At 47.3% G+C, this 6,637-nt stretch overlaps 1 pseudogene; it reads left to right on the top strand.

Moving 5' to 3' along the window:
* The window catches only part of LOC108800917, a 23,864-nt pseudogene extending 17,504 nt beyond the window's left edge, over positions 1-6,360 (top strand).
* Positions 6,361-6,637: the final 277 nt, after the last annotated feature.

Here is a 6,637-nt window from a genome sequence, read left to right as displayed (position 1 = left end):
CCAGGAACAGACAAGGGATGTGTCTGGGTGGTGACTGTATCATTGTGTGTGTCAGGTTCCTATAAGGTGTCAGGATGTCTCTGTCTATTTCTCCATGGAGGAGTGGGAGTATCTAGAAGGACACCGGGATCTCTACAAGGACGTCGTGATGGAGAATGCCCCGCCCCTCACATCACCGGGTAAGAGGAGACTGGATAAAAGTAACGTTCCTCGTTTGAGTTAAGGAATTATGTCAGATTATGTCTCTCTCTGGAGTTGGGACCTCTTATAATACAATCTAGCTCAATTCTTTGAGCACACGTGGGTGTAATACAGCTCAGTTCATCATCTGATACACACATAGAAACAATGTATTCAGTCAGTGTGTGTGTTTCCTACAGATGGATCCAGTAAGAGGAACCCACCAGAGAGATGTCCCCGTCCTCTGTATTCCCAGGATTCCACCCAGGAAGATCTCACCGTCCCCCACCATGATCAGGTAGGTGGGACTGAGCGTCATTCATTTTGTAGGAGATGGCATTCTTCTATGTACCATCTTTTTTTTGTTTGCCTTTAATAAATGCTATATTTTGTTTGTTTTGTTTTAGAGCAAAGACCTGATCTATATGAAAGTTGAGATTAAGGAAGAAGAAGTAGAAGCACATGTTGGTGGTGTACAACAGTCCATGGGGAAGGTTGAGATGATTATAAAAACAGAACGGAAGGAATCTTCTCTAGATATCAGCGGAGGTGAGTGAGGTCCATCTCCATTCCCCAATATAACGTCATGTGACCAACAAATGAGGAGGAGACACTGTACACCATATGAAAGGTCCATCTCCATTGTGGGCCTTGTGGGCGCTGTAGGATCTCAATCCATGGCGGTGTATTATGTTACCAATGGTTTGTTTGGTGACCGTGGTCCCAACTGCCTTGAGATCATTCACAAGCTCCTCCCCCCGTGTAGTTCTGGGCGGATCCCTCACTTTTCTCACGATCATCCTCACCCCATGAGGCCAAATCTTGCATGGAGCTCCAGACCGAGGCCCATTGATGGTTATCTTGTATTCCTTCCATTTGGGAATAATCGCTCCAACAATTGTTTCCTTCTCACCGAGCTTCTTGCTGATCGTCTTGTAGCCCATTCCAGCCTTGTGCAGGTCCACAATCTTGTCCCTAATGTCCTCTGACTGCTCTTTGGTCTTGCCCATGGTGGTGAGGTTTGACAGCTCTTTGGTCTTGCCCATGGTGGTGAGGTCTGACAGCTCTTTGGTCTTGCCCATGGTGGTGAGGTCTGACAGCTCTTTGGTCTTGCCCATGGTGGTGAGGTCTGACAGCTCTTTGGTCTTGCCCATGGTGGTGAGGTCTGACAGCTCTTTGGTCTTGCCCATGGTGGTGAGGTCTGACAGCTCTTTGGTCTTGCCCATGGTGGTGAGGTCTGACAGCTCTTTGGTCTTGCCCATGGTGGTGAGGTCTGACAGCTCTTTGGTCTTGCCCATGGTGGTGAGGTCTGACAGCTCTTTGGTCTTGCCCATGGTGGTGAGGTCTGACAGCTCTTTGGTCTTGCCCATGGTGGTGAGGTCTGACAGCTCTTTGGTCTTGCCCATGGTGGTGAGGTCTGACAGCTCTTTGGTCTTGCCCATGGTGGTGAGGTCTGACAGCTCTTTGGTCTTGCCCATGGTGGTGAGGTCTGACAGCTCTCTGGTCTTGCCCATGGTGGTGAGGTTTGACAGCTCTTTGGTCTTGCCCATGGTGGTGAGGTCTGACAGCTCTTTGGTCTTGCCCATGGTGGTGAGGTCTGACAGCTCTTTGGTCTTGCCCATGGTGGTGAGGTCTGACAGCTCTCTGGTCTTGCCCATGGTGGTGAGGTCTGACAGCTCTTTGGTCTTGCCCATGGTGGTTAGGTCTGACAGCTCTTTGGTCTTGCCCATGGTGGTGAGGTCTGACAGCTCTCTGGTCTTGCCCATGGTGGTGAGGTTTGACAGCTCTATGGTCTTGCCCATGGTGGTGAGGTCTGACAGCTCTATGGTCTTGGCCATGGTGGTGAGGTCTGACAGCTCTTTGGTCTTGCCCATGGTGGTGAGGTCTGACAGCTCTCTGGTCTTGCCCATGGTGGTGAGGTTTGACAGCTCTATGGTCTTGCCCATGTAGGTGAGGTCTGACAGCTCTTTAGTCTTGCCCATGGTGGTGAGGTCTGACAGCTCTTTGGTCTTGCCCATGATGGTGAGGTCTGACAGCTCTTTGGTCTTGCCCATGGTGGTGTGGTCTGACAGCTCTCTGGTCTTGCCCATGGTGGTGAGGTCTGACAGCTCTTTGGTCTTGCCCATGGTGGTTAGGTCTGACAGCTCTTTGGTCTTGCCCATGGTGGTGAGGTCTGACAGCTCTATGGTCTTGCCCATGGTGGTGAGGTCTGACAGCTCTATGGTCTTGCCCATGGTGGTGAGGTCTGACAGCTCTCTGGTCTTGCCCATGGTGGTGAGGTTTGACAGCTCTATGGTCTTGCCTATGGAGGTGAGGTCTGACAGCTCTTTGGTCTTGCCCATGGTGGGGAGGTCTGACAGTTCTTTGGTCCTGCCCATGGTGGTGAGGTCTGACAGCTCTTTGGTCCTGCCCATGGTGGTGATGTTTGGATGGAAGAAAGAGATTCTGTGGACAGGTGTCTTCTATAACGAGTTGTCGTTAGGAGCACCTTCTTAAAGTGACAGGACTCACCTGTGTAACACATAGCCAGTCTGTGGGAGGAGCCAGAATTATTATTGGTTTGGTAGGGGATCAAATACTCATTTTTCTGTAATTATTGTAATTTAATATCAGATTTGAGTAAATCGTCTTTTACAAAATTGTTTTTTCCAGGTGGACTTTACGTCCCGAATTCCATTGCTGAAGAGCCAAAGGAACCAAATAGGAGATCCCATCCTATGACTCCAGAGATCCATCGGAGTTCTCCCAGTGCTCCGAGATCAGCAGATCCATCTGATACCAAGGAACCTCCTTTAAGCCATGAAGCAGTTAACGCAGAGGGAACCTCACTGTCCTGTTTGGGGTGCGGAAAATCTTTTAGGATGAAATCTGAACTTCTTCTACATCTCAGATCTCACACCAAAGTGACCTTCACGTGTTTGGAGTGCGAGAAGTCTTTCAATGATAAAACCGACTTTCTTATCCACCAGAAAAGCCACAAGGGCGAGCGTCCTTATTCGTGTTCAGAGTGCGGGAAACGTTTCACTGAGAAAAGCGTACTTCTAACGCATCAGAGAATTCACACAGGTGAGCGCCCCTTTTCTTGTTCTGCGTGCGGGAAAAGTTTTGCTCAAAAAGCACACCTGATTACCCACCAGAGAGTTCACACGGGTGAGCGTCCTTTCTCATGTTCAGACTGCGGCAAATCTTTCTCTGCTAAAGCAAAGCTTCTGACACATCAGATAATTCACACAGGTGAGCGCCCCTTCTCTTGTTCATGGTGCGGGAAATGTTTTGCTCAAAAAACACACCTTCTTACCCACCAGAGAGTTCACACGGGTGAGCGTCCTTTTTCGTGTTCAGATTGTGGAAAAAGTTTCGCTCAAAAAGGACACCTTATTAAACACCAAAGAAGTCACGTCGACGTGCGTCATTTTACAGGTGCAGAGTGCGGGAAATCTTTTATATTGAAAAGACACCTTCTGTTACACCAGAGAATTCACACAGGAGAGCGCCCCTACTCTTGTTCTGAGTGCGGGAAAAGTTTTGCTCAAAAAGTACACCTTCTTACCCACCAAAGAGTTCACAAGGGTGAGTGTCCTTTTTCATGTTCAGAGTGTGGGAAATGTTTCTCTGTTAAAGGGAAGCTTCTGACACATCAGAGAAGTCACACGGGTGAGCGACCATTTTCATGTTCAGACTGCGGGAAACGGTTTACTCTGAAAGGAAACCTTCTAACACACCAGAGAATAGGTCTGACAGCTCTTTGGTCTTGCCCATGGTGGTGAGGTCTGACAGCTCTATGGTCTTGCCCATGGTGGTGAGGTCTGACAGCTCTATGGTCTTGCCCATGGTGGTGAGGTCTGACAGCTCTCTGGTCTTGCCCATGGTGGTGAGGTTTGACAGCTCTATGGTCTTGCCTATGGAGGTGAGGTCTGACAGCTCTTTGGTCTTGCCCATGGTGGGGAGGTCTGACAGCTCTTTGGTCTTGCCCATGGTGGTGAGGTCTGACAGCTCTTTGGTCCTGCCCATGGTGGTGATGTTTGGATGGAAGAAAGAGATTCTGTGGACAGGTGTCTTCTATAACGAGTTGTCGTTAGGAGCACCTTCTTAAAGTGACAGGACTCACCTGTGTAACACATAGCCAGTCTGTGGGAGGAGCCAGAATTATTATTGGTTTGGTAGGGGATCAAATACTCATTTTTCTGTAATTATTGTAATTTAATATCAGATTTGAGTAAATCGTCTTTTACAAAATTGTTTTTTCCAGGTGGACTTTACGTCCCGAATTCCATTGCTGAAGAGCCAAAGGAACCAAATAGGAGATCCCATCCTATGACTCCAGAGATCCATCGGAGTTCTCCCAGTGCTCCGAGATCAGCAGATCCATCTGATACCAAGGAACCTCCTTTAAGCCATGAAGCAGTTAACGCAGAGGGAACCTCACTGTCCTGTTTGGGGTGCGGAAAATCTTTTAGGATGAAATCTGAACTTCTTCTACATCTCAGATCTCACACCAAAGTGACCTTCACGTGTTTGGAGTGCGAGAAGTCTTTCAATGATAAAACCGACTTTCTTATCCACCAGAAAAGCCACAAGGGCGAGCGTCCTTATTCGTGTTCGGAGTGTGGGAAATGTTTCACTGAGAAAAGCGTACTTCTAACGCATCAGAGAATTCACACAGGTGAGCGCCCCTTTTCTTGTTCTGCGTGCGGGAAAAGTTTTGCTCAAAAAGCACACCTGATTACCCACCAGAGAGTTCACACGGGTGAGCGTCCTTTCTCATGTTCAGACTGCGGCAAATCTTTCTCTGCTAAAGCAAAGCTTCTGACACATCAGATAATTCACACAGGTGAGCGCCCCTTCTCTTGTTCATGGTGCGGGAAATGTTTTGCTCAAAAAACACACCTTCTTACCCACCAGAGAGTTCACACGGGTGAGCGTCCTTTTTCGTGTTCAGATTGTGGAAAAAGTTTCGCTCAAAAAGGACACCTTATTAAACACCAAAGAAGTCACGTCGACGTGCGTCATTTTACAGGTGCAGAGTGCGGGAAATCTTTTATATTGAAAAGACACCTTCTGTTACACCAGAGAATTCACACAGGAGAGCGCCCCTACTCTTGTTCTGAGTGCGGGAAAAGTTTTGCTCAAAAAGTACACCTTCTTACCCACCAAAGAGTTCACAAGGGTGAGTGTCCTTTTTCATGTTCAGAGTGTGGGAAATGTTTCTCTGTTAAAGGGAAGCTTCTGACACATCAGAGAAGTCACACGGGTGAGCGACCATTTTCATGTTCAGACTGCGGGAAACGGTTTACTCTGAAAGGAAACCTTCTAACACACCAGAGAAGACACACGGGAGAGCATCCTTTCTCATGTGTAGAGTGCGGGAAGTGTTTCACTGTCAAAAGAGTACTTCTTAGACACCAGATAACTCACACAGGTAAGTATCCTTATTCATGTTCAGAGTGTGGGAAATGTTTCACTGAGAAATGTGGACTTTTAATACATCAGCGAATTCACACAGGTGAGCGCCCCTTCTCTTGTTCTGAGTGCAGGAAAAGTTTTGTTCAAAAAGCACACCTAATTACCCACTTGAGAGTTCACACAGGTGCGCGTTCTTTTTTATGTTCAGACTGCGGGAAATCTTTCTCTGGTAAAGGAGAGCTTTTAATGCACCAGATAAGGCACACAGGAGATCATCCTTTCGCATGTGTAGAGTGCGGGAAGTGTTTCACTGACAAAAGAGCACTTTCTAAACACCAGATAATTCACACAGGTAAGTATCCTTATTCATGTTCAGAGTGTGGGAAAAGTTTCACTGAGAAAGCATACCTCCTTACACACCAGAGAATTCATACAGGTGAGCGTCCTTTTTCATGTTCAGATTGTGGAAAATGTTTCACGCGAAAAGGAAACCTTCTTAAACACCAAAGAATACACACTGGTGAGCGTCCTTTTCCATGTGCAGAGTGTGGTAAATGTTTCACTGAGAAAGGAAAACTCCTTAGACATCAGAGAATTCACACGGGTGTGCGCCCTTTTTCCTGCCCTGAATGCGGGAAAGGTTTCACTGAAAAAGGAAAACTTCTTACACATGAAAGAATTCACACGGGTGAGCACCCTTTTTCCTGTCTGGAGTGTGGGAAATGCTTTATACAGAAAGGACATCTAATTAGACACCAGAGAACACACAACTCCTGATGCTGTTGTCTGATATATTATGCCAGCTGAAACTCTTTGTCCATGGAAGATCTATACGATAAAAGGGGGTTTTTAATGAGTTCCACCCCTGCCACATGTCAGTTATAGGTGGTCTGGTTGGCTGAGTCATCTGATATATCTTGGAGACACTGCTGGTAAGATTTGCCTGCCACACACCTTGGGCTGCCACCATTCCTTATTTGCATTACAAAAATTAAACTCCAGCAGGAAGTGTGGGGACCCCTAATATTGGCCATGGAAGATGTAAAGAACAAGG

The sequence above is a fragment of the Nanorana parkeri genome, unplaced genomic scaffold, assembly GCF_000935625.1.
Source record: "Nanorana parkeri isolate BGI_ZX_2015 unplaced genomic scaffold, ASM93562v1 scaffold2166, whole genome shotgun sequence".
Lineage (NCBI taxonomy): Eukaryota > Metazoa > Chordata > Amphibia > Anura > Dicroglossidae > Nanorana > Nanorana parkeri.
This window is presented reverse-complemented; position numbering and strand designations above follow the sequence as displayed.